Below are 12,989 nucleotides of genomic sequence, written 5' to 3' on the forward strand. Positions count from 1 at the left end.
GAAGGGGGGCATGAAAAATCACTGGCAGACAAGATAAAGGAAAATCTCAGGGCGTTTTATAAATATGTTAGGGGCAAGAGGATAACTAGGGAAAAAGTGGGGCCCATTAGGGATCAAAGAGGCAATCTGTGTGTGGAGTCGGAGGATATAGGTGAGGTTCTGAACGATTACTTTTCATCTGTTAACGTTAACTCTGCTTCTCTTTCCACAGATGCTGAGTGGTTCCAGCATTTCTTGTTTTTATTTCAGATTTCCAGCATCCGCAGTATTTTGCTTTTACTTTTCATCTGTGTTCACTATGGAGAGGTACGATGTAGGTGTAGTGATCAAGGAAGGGGATTGTGATATACTTGATCAAATTAGCATTGAAAAGGAGGAAGTATTAGCTGTATTAGCGGGCTTAAAGGTGGATAAATCCCCAGGCCCAGATGAGATGTATCCCAGGCTGCTATGTGAGGCAAGGGAGGAGATAGCCGGGGCTCTGACACAAATTTTCAGATCCTCTCTGGCCACAGGAGAGGTACCAGAGGATTGGAGGACAGCGAATGTGGTACCATTATTCAAGAAGGGTAGCAGGGATAAACCAGATAATTACAGGCCGGTGAGTCTAACATCAGTGGTAGGGAAATTACTACAAAACTTTCTGAGAGACAGGATTAATCTCCACTTGGAGAGGCAGGGATTAATCAGGGATAGTCAGCATGGCTTTGTCAGGGGGAGATAGTGTCTAACAAATTTGATTGAATTTTTCGAGGAGGTGACTCGAGGTGTAGATGAGGGTAAAGCAGTTGATGTAGTCTACATGGACTTCAGTAAGGCTTTTGATAAGGTCCCGTATGGGAGATTGGTTAAGTAAGTAAAAGCCCATGGGATGCAGGGTAATTTGGCAAATTGGATTCAAAATTGGCTAGTGGAAGGAGGCAGAGGGTGATGGTCGAGGGTTGTTTCTGCGATTGGAAGCCTGTGACCAGTGGTGTACCGCAGGTATCGGTGCTGGGACCCTTACTGTTTGTAGTGTACATTAATGATTTAGACGTGAATATAGGCGGTATGATCAGTAAGTTTGCAGACGACACGAAAATTGGTGGTGTTGTAAATAGTAAGGAGGAAAGCCTTAGAATACTGGACAATTATAGATGGGCTGGTAAGAAGGGCGGAGCAGTGGCAAATGGAGTTTAATCCTGAGAAGTGTGAGGTAATGCACTTTGGGAGGTCTAACAAGGCAACAGAATATACAATGGATGGTAGGACCCTAGGGAGTACAGAGGGTCAGAGGGACCTTGGGGTGCTTGTCCATAGATCACTGAAGGCAGCAGCACAGAGAGATAAGGTGGTTAGGAAGGCATACGGCATACTTGCCTTTATTGGCCGAGGCATACAGCATTAGAGCCGGGAGGTTATGAAGAAGCTGTATAAAATGCTCGTTAGGCCACTGCTGGAGTACTGTGTACTGTTGTGGTCGCCACACTATAGGAAGGATGTGATTACAGTGGAGCGGGTGCAGAGCAGATTCACCAGGATGTTGCCTGGGCTGGAGCATTTCAGTTATGAAGACAGACTGGATAGGCTGGGGTTGTTTTCCTTGGAGCGGAGAAGGCTGAGGGGGGACCTGATTGAGGGATACAAAATAATGAGGGGCATTGATAGGATAGATAGGAAGAAACTTTTTTTCCCTTAGCAGAGAGGTCAATAACTAGGGGGCATAGATTTCAGGTAATGGACAGGAGGTTTAGAGGGGAGTTGAGGAAGAATTTTTTCACCCAGAGGGTGGTTGGAATCTGGAACACACTGCCTGAAGGGATGGTAGAGACAGGAACATTTTATGACATTCAAGAAGTATTTAGATGAGCACTTGAAGTGCCATAACATACAAGGCTACGGGCCGTGTGGAGAAATGGGATTAGATAGGATGGGTGCTTGATGGTCGGCGCAGGCGCCTTGGGTCGAATGGCCTGTTTCTGTGCTGTAAAGCTCTATGGCTCTATTGCATCGTGTTCTGGTCAACACCCTTTAGCAAGGATGTGAGGGTCCTTAGAGAGTGCAGAGGAGATTTACCAGAATGGTTCCAGGAATTAGGGATTTTAGCTACAAAGTTAGGTTGGAGAAACTGGGGCTGTTCTCCTTGGAGCAAAGGAGATTGAGGGGAGATGTGATAGAGGTTTAGATAAGGTAGACAAAGGAAAGCTGTTTCCATTAGCTGATCATACAAGGGCTAGGGGACACGGATTTAAGATTTTAGGCAAGAACTGCAAGGCTGACGTTAAGAAACTTTTTTTACGCAATGAGTGGTCATAACCTGGAACTCGCTGCCTACGAGGGTGGTGGAAGCAGATACAATGAATGATTTCAAAAGGAAATTGGAAGGGCACTTGAGTGACATAATCTTGGGGATAGAGCAGGGGCATGAGACTAACAGCATTGGTCTACAGGGAGCCAGCATGGATTCAATGGGTCAAATAGCCTTCTTTTAGTTTAGTTTAGTTTAGAAATACAGCACTGAAACAGGCCCTTCGGCCCACCAAGTCTGTGCCGACCATCAACCACCCATTTATACTAATCCTACACTAATTCCATATTCCTACCACATCCCCACCTGTCCCTATATTTTCCCTACCACCTACCTATACTAGGGGCAATTTCTAATGGCCAATTTACCTATCAACCTGCAAGTCTTTGGCATGTGGGAGCAAACCGGAGCACCCGGAGGAAACCCACGCAGACACAGGGAGAACCTTTGTGCTGTAATAATTCAATGCCAGGATTTTAAGAGTCCCACGGTGTACTTGACAGCGGGACCGGAAGTTGGCGTAACTTCTGCTTCTGCTATTTTTCCCATTTTACACATTTCATATGTAAATTATGTAAATATGATGGGCACAGGAGACACATGGGATTATGTGGCAGGGATGTTATGACTCAGCTGGGAGCAGTGCACTGTTGATTCAGTCCCACTTCTCCACAGGTCACAACATATATTTAAATTTTGCCACTTAACAAAACAATCAGATGCTCTATTTGTCGGTTTGTCCCGAGAATAAAACACAGTAACCAGGTTTCTTTAATAAACAACTAAATTATCATAAAACAAGTCTTAACCAATAATGAAGTAAAATATACACAGAAATGGAAACATTAAAGCCCATTATTTTATCCTAGCGCGCACACACACACACACACACACACACACACACACACACACACACACACACACACACACACACACACACACACACACACACACACACGTTAACCTAGAAAAAAACTGAATTTTTGTTTACAGCTATTACAAAGAAATAGAAGGAATTAAAAAAAATACACCAAAGAGCAGGTATGGATGTCCTTTATTTTGGTGAGGTGTCCCAAAGGCGAATAGGTGGCTGCCACTGGGAATCTTCCTAGAACAGTTCTTCCAGGTGATGTTGATGGTCCATTTGGGTGGGCATTCAAAGAGATTTAGCACAGAAGGCTTCACACAGGTCTTACATCAGGTGTGCAGCAACAAACATTTCATTTCTCACACTTTCGATGTAATGTTTTTCAAGGATGCAAGGTTTCTGTAAACATTCAGGATTTCTTCAAATATAGGAGGCAACAGTACATCTTGATACAGGATTTGCTTTTCAAGAGCAGGGATTCTTCAAAGAGAGAAAAATGTCAGCTGTCTGGATTTTCTTCTATTCTCCTGGCAGGTCCATAAGCAAACTCCACCTGCTTGTTTTTAGCCAAACCAGCTGGCATTTTTTTTAAACAGTTCAAAATGAAACAAAAACCTTTCCAGAGGCAAGTCCTATGACAGCCATAAATCCTGACTTGTCAATACGCAAATAGCTCTTCAAGTCAAAATACAATCCCCTGCTGTGTTTTCTTGAAATCAGATGCTTTCTGGTAAGATTTGTTTACTGGTCAACCTTCTGTTGACCTTCCTTTTAAGAAAAGCACCCAAAGTTTAGCTTCTTCAAGATTCCAACATCCATGAAATCCCTTTGTTTTAAAATATAGATCCTCAAGTTTTAACAGAAAATGGAAACCCTTGTAACATGGACAGCCTTTCATTGGTGGAACCCGCCATCACTGGGCCAAGCATCATCATTGCCACAGCTATGAAGCATTCTGTGCTTGTAGCCTCAACGATCAGCAGGACTTCCTGTCATGTAAGTCTCTGCATAGGACCCTGAATTAAAGCTTGAACTTAATTCAAAATGCTTTTGCCTCCCTTAATTTTTGTAATCCAGCACCAACTTCAGATCATTTATTTTCCTCTGCAGCAATACCAAAGAAAATACTATTGAGAACCAGACTGAATATAGAAGAAATAAGGAGGAAGTGAAAAAGCAAATAAGAGAAGCAAAGAAAGAGTATGAAAAGAGACTGGAAGCTAGCATTAAAAGAAATCCCAAAGTTTCCTATAGGCATATAAATAGTAAAAGGTGGTAAAAGGAAGAGTGGGGCCGATTAAGGACCAGAAATGGAATTACACATGGAGGCAGAGGGCATAGCTGAGGTATTAAATGAATACTTTGCATCTGTCTTTACTAAGGAAAAAGATGCAACCCACGCAATGTTGAAAGAGGAGGTAAGTCAGACACTAGAGGGGTTTAAAATTGATGAAGAGGATGTATCAGATAGGCTGTCTGTACTTAAAGCACCAGGACCGGATGTGATGCAAGGAAACTGAGGGAAATGAGGGAGGAAATCGCAGGGGCACTGGCCATAATTTTTCAGTCTTCCTTAGACTCAGGGGTAGTGCCAGAGGACTGGAAAATTGCAAACGTTACACCCTTGTTCAAAAAAGGGTGCAAAGATAAGCCCAGAAACTACAGGCCAGTCAGTTTAACTTCGGTGGTGGGAAAACTTCTAGAAAAACTAATTCGGGACAAAATCAACAGTCACATTGTCAAATGTGAGTTAATTAAGGAAAGCCAGCATAGATTTCTTAAGGGAAAATCATATTTAACTAACTTGCTGGAGCATTTTTGAGGAGGTAACAGAGAGAGTTGATGAGGGCAATGCTGTTGATATGGTGTACATGGACTTTCAAAAGGCGTTTGATGCAGCGCCACACAACAGACTTGTGAGCAAACCTGTAGCTCATGGAATAAAAGGGACGATAGTAGCATGGATACGAAATTGGCTGAGTGACAGGAAACAAAGAGTAGTGGTTAATGGATGTTTTTCGGGCTGGAGGAAGGTTTGTAGTGGAGTTCCCCAGGGATCAGTGTTGGGAACCTTGCTTTTCCTGATACATGTTAATGACCTAGACCTCAGTGTACAGGGCATAATTTCAAAATTTGCAGATGATACGAAACTTGGAAGCATTGTGAACTGTGAGGAGGATAGTGTAGAATTTCAAAAGGATATAGACAAGTTGGTGGAATGGGCAGACAGGTGGCAGATGAAGTTCAGTACAGAGAAATGTGAAGTGAGTCATTTTGGTAGGAAGAACATGGAGCAAAAATATAGTATAAAAGGTACAATTTTAAAGTGGGTGCAGGAGCAGAGGTACCTAGGTGTATATGTGCATAAGTCATTGAAGGTGGCAGGAGAGGTTGAGAGAGCAGTTAATAAAGCATACAGTATCCTGGGCTTTAATAATAGGGGCATAGATACAAGAGCAAGGAAGTTATGTTGAACTTGTACAAGATTCTAGTTCGGCCTCAGCTGGAGTATTGCTTCCAGTTCTGGGCGCTGCACTTAAGGAAAGACGTGAGGGCACTGGAGAGAGTGCAGAAAAGATTCATGAGATGGTTCCAGAGATGAGGAATTTCAGTTATGAAGATAGATTAGAGAAGTTAGGACTGTTTTCCTTGGAGAAGAGAAGGCTGAGAGGGGATTTGATAGAGGTATTCAAAATCATAAGGGGCCTGGACAGAGTAGATAGAGAGAAACTGTTCCCACTCATGAAAGGATCTAGAATGAGAGGGCACAGATTTAAAGTATTTGCTGAGAGAAGCAAAAGTGATATGAAGTAAAACTTTTATACGCAGCGAATGGTTAAGATCTGGAATGTGCTGCCTGAGAACGTGGAGGAGACAGGTTCAATTGAAGCGTTCAAAAGGGAATTAGACAGTTATATGAACAGGATGTATGTGCAGGGTTGTGGGGTGAAGGCAGGGGAATGGAACTGAGGGAGTTGCTCTTTCAGAGAGCTGGTGCTGACACGATGGACGAATGGATTCCTTCTTCCCTGTAACAATTCTGTGAAAATGGCAGGTAGCTGGCAGCGCCTGCCCCATGTTTCAGTGATGCCTCCCTGCAGGTTCTCCTCCAGGCCGTCACTGCAGGTTCTCCTCCAGGTCATCAGGGAAAGGTGGAAGGTCCTCTTCCTTGGAGATAGGGTCTGAAGACCCTCCTGCCTGACCAAAGTGACCTGGATGGAGTTAGCAGAGGAGGTCTCAAACCGTGGGGTGATGCGGTGAACCTGCGTGCAGTATCGCAAGTGCATCAATGACTTGCTCAGATCGGAAAGGGTAAGTGGTCTTGGTGAAGCCCCCTGGTAACTGACCTCCCTGCCAGGGGAAACAGATCATTCCTGTCTACTCTATCTAGGTCCCTCAGCCTCCTCAGTTCCAGGGAAAACAACCCTAGCCTATCCAATCTTTCCTCAGAGCTGCAACCTTCAAGCCCTGGCAACATTCTTGTAAATCTCCTCTGTACTCTCTCCAGAGCAATTATGTTCTTTCTGTAATGTGGTGACCAGAATTGCACGCAATACTCCAGTTGTGGCCTAACCAACACTCGATACATTTCCAGCATCACATCCCTGCTTTTGTACTCTATACCTCAGCCAATAAAGGAAAGCAAACCAGATGCCTTCTTCACCTGTCCTGCCAACTTCAGGGACCTGTGGGCATACACTCCAAGGTCTCTCACTTCTTCTACCCCTCTCAATATCCTCCCTGTGTATGCCCTCGCTTTATTTGCCCTCCCCAAATGCAATACCTCACACTTCTCTGGATTGAATTCCATTTGCCACTTTTCCACCCACTCAACCAAAACATTGATATCATTCTGGAATCCACAGCTTTCCTCCTCACTGTTAACTACACAGACAATTTTTGTGTCATCAGCAAATTTCCCAATCATGCCACCCACATTTAAATCCAAATCATTAATATATACCACAAACAGCAAGGGACCCAACACTGAGCCCTGTGAAACAGCACTGAAAACCACTTCCCATTCACAAAAACATCCTTCCAGTACGACCCTTTGTTTCCTGTCACTGAACCATTTCTGGATCCAACCTTGCCATGTAGTGGGATTACATTTGCTACCTTACAATTTGCAGGCACCATTCCAGAATCTATAGAATTTTGGAAGATGGCCACCAACGCATCCAGTATCTATACAGCCACCTCTTTCAACACTCTGGGATGTAGATCATCAGGTCCAGGAGATTTAATAACTTTCGGTCCCATTAATTTCTCCAGTACTACTTTTTTACTAATGCTAATTTCTTTCAGTTCCTCATTCGCATTGGTCCCTTGCTTCTCTATATTCCTGGAAGGTTTTCTGTATCTTCCTCTGTGAAGACAAACACAAAGTATTTGTTCAGTTTCTCTGCCATTGCCTTATACCCCATTATAAATTTTCCTGTCTCTACCTGTAATGGGCCCACATTTTTCTTTGCTAATCTTTTCCTTTTTACATACCTATAGAAGCTTTTACAGTCCATTTTTATGTTTCTTGCTAGTTTACTTTCATATTCTATTTTCTCTTTCATCATCAGTTTCTTGCCCTCCTTTGCTGAATTCTAAAATGCTCCCAATCTTCAGGCTTTCTACATTTTTTGGCAACTTTATAAGCTTCTACCTTTGATCTAATACAATCTTTAACTTCTCTTGTTAGCCATGGTTGGATCACCTTTCTTGCTAGGTTTTTGTGCCTCAAAGGAATGTAAATTTGCTGTAAACTATGTATTAATTCTTTAAATGCGAGCTATTGTCTCTCTACTATCATACCTTTTAATGTAGTTTCCCAATTTACCACAGCCACTTTGCCCCTCTTACCTTTGTAATTTCCTTTGTTTAGATTTAAGACCCTAGTTTCTGACTGAACTATATCACTTTCAAACTTCATGTAAAATTCTAACATATTATGGTCATTCTTCCCTGGAGGCTCCTTTACGCGATCATTAATTAGTCCTTCCTGATTGCACAATACAAGATCTAAAATAGGCTGTTTTCTAGTTGGTTCGGCAACATACTGTTCTAGAAAACCATCTCATATACATTCCAGGAATTCGTCCTCTACAACATTAGTGCTAATTAGGTTTACCCTGTCTATATGTAAATTGAAGTCCCCATTACTGTATAACCCTTGTTACATGCACCTCTAACTTCCTGATTTATACTGTGCCCTGCATTACCACTACTGTTTGGTGTCCTATAAACAACTCCTACCAATGTTTGCTGCCCCTTCCTGTTTCTTACTTCCATCCAAACTGATTCTACGTCTTGATCTTGCGATCTAAGACCCTCACTCACTAACGTACTGATCTCATCCTTTATTAACAGCGCTACCCCACCTGCTTTTCCTTTTTGCCTACACTTCCTAAATGCCGAATACCCTTGGGCATCAGTAACTTGATCATCCTGCAGCCACATCTCTGGAAGGGAAATTATATCATACCTGTTTACTTCCATTTGAGCTGCCAATTCATCTACCTTGTTGCGAATGCTGTGTGCATTCAGATAGAGTGCCTTAATTCTGCCTTCTTATTATTTTCGCAACATCTAGCCTTATCTACTGGTGCACTCTTAATTTTGTATGCTCTGTCCCTTCCTGCCACAGTCAGATTATCGATTCCATTATTGCTACCTTGTTCTCTTGCCTTGTCCCCTCTCTGTAAAATATCACATCTTCCCTCACTTGATCCCTCATCTCCACTATTTAGTTTAAAGCCCTCTCTACCATCCTAGCTTTACGACTCACCAGACTCACTGGTCGCAGCATGGTTCACGTGAAGACCGTCCCAAAGGTACAAATCCCACTTCCCCCAGTATTGGTGCCACTGACCCATGAATCAAAACTCTTTACTCCCACACCAATCTCTGAGCCACGCATTTAACTCTCTAATCTTATTTACCCTACTCCAATTTGCTCGTGGCTCACGTAATAATCCAGAGGTTATTACCTTTGAGGTTCTGCTTTTTAATTAGAAAACATAGACATAGAAAATAGGAGCAGGAGTAGGCCATTTGGCCCTTTGAGCCTGCTCTGCCATTCATTATGATCATGGCTAATCATCCAACTCAGTAGCCTATTCTGACTTTCGCCCCATATCCTTTGATCCCTTTAGACACAAGAGCTATATCTAACTCCTTTTTGAAAACATACAATGTTTTGGCCTCAACTGCTTTGTGTGGTGGTGAATTCCACAGGTTCACCACTCTCTGGGTAAAGAAATTTCTCCTCGTCTCAGTCCCGAAATGTTTACCTCGTATCCTTAGACTATGACCCCTGGTTCTGGACTCCCCCACCATCGGGAACATCCTTCCTGCATCTACCCTGTCAAGTCCTGTTAGAATTTTATAGGTTTCTATGAGATCCCCCCTCATTCTTCTGAACTTCAGCGCATATAATCCTAACCGACTCAATCTATCCTCATACGTCAGTCCCACCATCCCAGGAATCAGTCTGGTAAACCTTCGCTGCACTCTCTCTATAGCAAGAACATTCTTCCTCAGATAAGGAGACCAAAATTGCACACAATATTCCAGGCCTCACCAAGGCCCTGTATAATTGCAGCAAGACATCCCTTCTTGTGTACTCGAATCCTCTCGCTATGAAGGCCAACATACCATTTGCCTTTTTTACCGCCTGTTGCACCTTCAGCAACTGGTGTACAAGAACACCCAGGTCTTGCTGCATATTCCCCTCTCTCAGTTTATAACCGTTCAGATAATAATCTGCCTTCCTGTTTTTGCTACCAAAGTGGATAACCTCACATTTATCCACATTATACTGAATCTGCCATGCATTAGCCTACTCACTCAATTTGTCCAAATCACCCTGAAGCCTTTCGGCATCCTCCTCACAACTCACCCTCCAATCCAGTTTTGTGTCATGCGCAAATTTGGAGATATTACATTTAGTTCCCTCATCTAAATCATTAATGTATATTGTGAATAGCTGGGGTCCTAGCACCGATCCCTGCGGTACCCCACTGGTCAGTGCCTGCCATTCGGAAAAAGACCCATTTATCCCTACTCTTTGTTTCCTGTCTGCCAACCAATTTTCTATCCATCGCAATACACTACCCCCAATCCCATGCGCTTTAATTTTACACGCTAATCTCTTATGTAGGACTTTGTCGAAAACCTTCTGAAAGTCCAAATAAACCACATCCACTGGCCATCAACTCTACTAGTTACATCCTTGAAGAATTCTAGTAGATTTGTCAAGCATGATTTCTGTTTTGTAAATCCATTATGACTCTGTCCGATTCTACCACTGTTCTCCAAGTGCTCTGCTATAAAATCTTTGATAATGGACTGTAGAATTTTTACCACTACCGACATCAGGCTGACTGGTCTATAATTCCCTACTTTCTCTCTACCTCCCTTTTTAAATAGTGGGGTTACATTGCTACCCTCCAATCTGTAGGAACTGTTCCAGTGTCTATAGAATCTGGGAAGGTGACCACCAATGCATCCACTATTTCTAGGGCCACTTCCTTAAGTACTCTAGGATACAGACCATCAGGCCCTGGGGATTTATCGGCCTTCAATCCCATCAATTTCCCCAACACCATTTCTCTACTAATACTGATTTCTTTCAATTTCTCTCTCACACTAAGCCCTGTGTTCCCCAACATTTCTGGTATGATATTTGTGTCCTCCTTTGTGGAGACAGAACCAAAGTATGCATTTAGTTGGTCAGCCATTTCTTTATTCCCCATAATAAATTCCCCTGTTTCTGACTGTAAGGGACCTACATTTGTCTTCACCAATCTTTTTCTCTTCACATACCAATAGAAACTTTTACAGTCAGTTTTTATGTTCCCTGCAAGCTTGCTCTCGTACTCTATTTTCCCCTTCTTAATCAATCCCTTGGTCCTCCTTTGCTGAATTCTAAACTGCTCCCAATCCTCAGGTTTGTCCTGGCAAATTTATATTTGGATCTAATGCTATCTCTAATTTCCCTTGTAAGCCATGGTTTGGCTACCCTTCCCGTTTTACTTTTGCGCCAGACAGGGATAAACAATTGTTGCAGTTCATCCATGCACTCTTTAAATGTTTGCCTTGCCTATCCACTGGCATCCCTTTAAGTAACGTTTCCCAATCCGTCATGGCCAACTTGCGCCTCAAACCTTCGTAGTTTCCTTTACTAAGATTCAGGACCCTTGTCTCAGAGTCAACTACGTCACTCTCCATCTTGATGCAGAATTCTATCATATTATGGTCACTCGTCCCCAGGGGGTCTCGCACCACTAGATTGTCAATTATTCCTCTCTCATTACACAATACCCAGTCTAGGATGGCCTGTTCTCTAGTTGGTTCCTCAACGTATTGGTCCAGAAAACCATCCCGTATACACTCCAAGAATTCCTCCTCTACAGTATTGTAACTAATTTGATTTGCCCAATCTATATGCAAATTAAAGTCACCCATAATTATAGATGTTCCTTTATCGCATGCATCTCTAATTTCCTGTTTAATGCCATTCCCAACATCACCACTGCAGTTTGGGGGTCTATATACAATCCCCACTACCGTTTTTTGCCCCTTAGTGTTTCTCAGCTCTACCCATACAGATTTCACATAGTCAGAGCTAATATCTTTCCTCACTATTGCGTTAATTTCCTCTTTAACCAGCAATGCAACTCCACCGCCTTTAGCTTTTCGTCTGTCTTTTCTAAATACTGAATATCCCTGGATGTTCATTTACCATCCCTGGTCACCTTGCAGCCATTTCTCCGTAATCCCAACTACATCATACCCGCTTACACTTATTTGTGCGATTAATTCATCTGCTTTATTGCGAATGCTCCGTGCATTAAGGCACAAAGCCTTAAGGCTTGTCTTTTTAACATTACTTGTCCTCTTCCCAATATTTTTCACTGTGTCCCTGTTTGATCCTGGCCCTTGATTTCTCTGCCTATCACTTTTCTTATTCCCCTTACTGTCTTTTGTTCTTGTCTTTGATTCCAACCCCCCCCCACCGCCCTCCTTTGACTCCTTGCAAAGGTTCCCATCCCCCTGCCATTTTAGTTTAAACCCTCCACAGCCACTCTAACAAATACTCCCCCTAGGACATCAGTCCTGGTCCTGCCCAGGTGTAACCCATCCAGTTTGTACTGGTCCCACCTCCTCCAGAACCTGTCCCAATGCCCCAGGAATCTAAAACTCTACCCCTCACACCATCTTTTCAGCCATGTATTCATCCGATATATCCTGCTATTTCTACTCTGGCTAACACGAGGCACTGGTAGTAATCCTGAGATCACTATCTTTGAGGTCCTACTTTTCAATTTACTTCCTAGCTCCCCATATTCTGCTTTTAGGACCTCATCCTTTTTTTTTACCTATGTCGTTTGTACCAATGTGTACCACGACCACTGGCTGTTTACCCTCCCTCTTCAGAATGTCCTGTAATCCCTCTGAGGCATCCTTGACCCTAGCACCAGGGAGGCAACATACCATCTTGGAATCTCTTTTGCGGCCACAGAAACGCCTATCTATTCCCCTTACAATTGAATCCCCTATAACTATTGCATTCACACACTGTTTATTCCTCCCCTGTGCAGCAGAGCCAACTGTGGTGCAATGAATTGGGCTGTTGCTGCTTTCCCCTGAGAGACCATTCCCCCCCAACGGTATCCATAGCAGTATATCTGTTTTGCAGCGAAATAGTCACAGGAGATTCCTGCACTGCCTGCCTAGTCCTCTTGCTCTGCCTGGTGGTCACCCATTCCCCTCCTGCCTGTGGGGTCTGAGCCTGCAGTGTGACCACCTCTCTCTACGTGCTATCCACGATACTCTCCA

The 12,989-nt window shown here is 43.3% G+C and overlaps 1 protein-coding gene across 6 annotated transcripts in view; it reads right to left on the reverse strand.

The window, feature by feature from the left end:
* The window catches only part of LOC137377086 (zinc finger and BTB domain-containing protein 7C), a 379,658-nt gene that overhangs the window by 323,867 nt on the left and 42,802 nt on the right, over positions 1-12,989 (reverse strand). For 2 of the 6 annotated variants that reach the window (XM_068046500.1, XM_068046834.1), the window contains one exon: positions 7,275-7,524. The exons of the other annotated variants lie outside the window; for them this stretch is intronic. The gene's annotated coding sequence lies outside the window, so the exon portion shown is untranslated. The remainder of the gene's footprint in view (positions 1-7,274; positions 7,525-12,989) is intronic. 6 annotated transcript variants of the gene reach the window in all.

The sequence above is a fragment of the Heterodontus francisci genome, chromosome 1 (genome assembly GCF_036365525.1).
Source record: "Heterodontus francisci isolate sHetFra1 chromosome 1, sHetFra1.hap1, whole genome shotgun sequence".
Lineage (NCBI taxonomy): Eukaryota > Metazoa > Chordata > Chondrichthyes > Heterodontiformes > Heterodontidae > Heterodontus > Heterodontus francisci.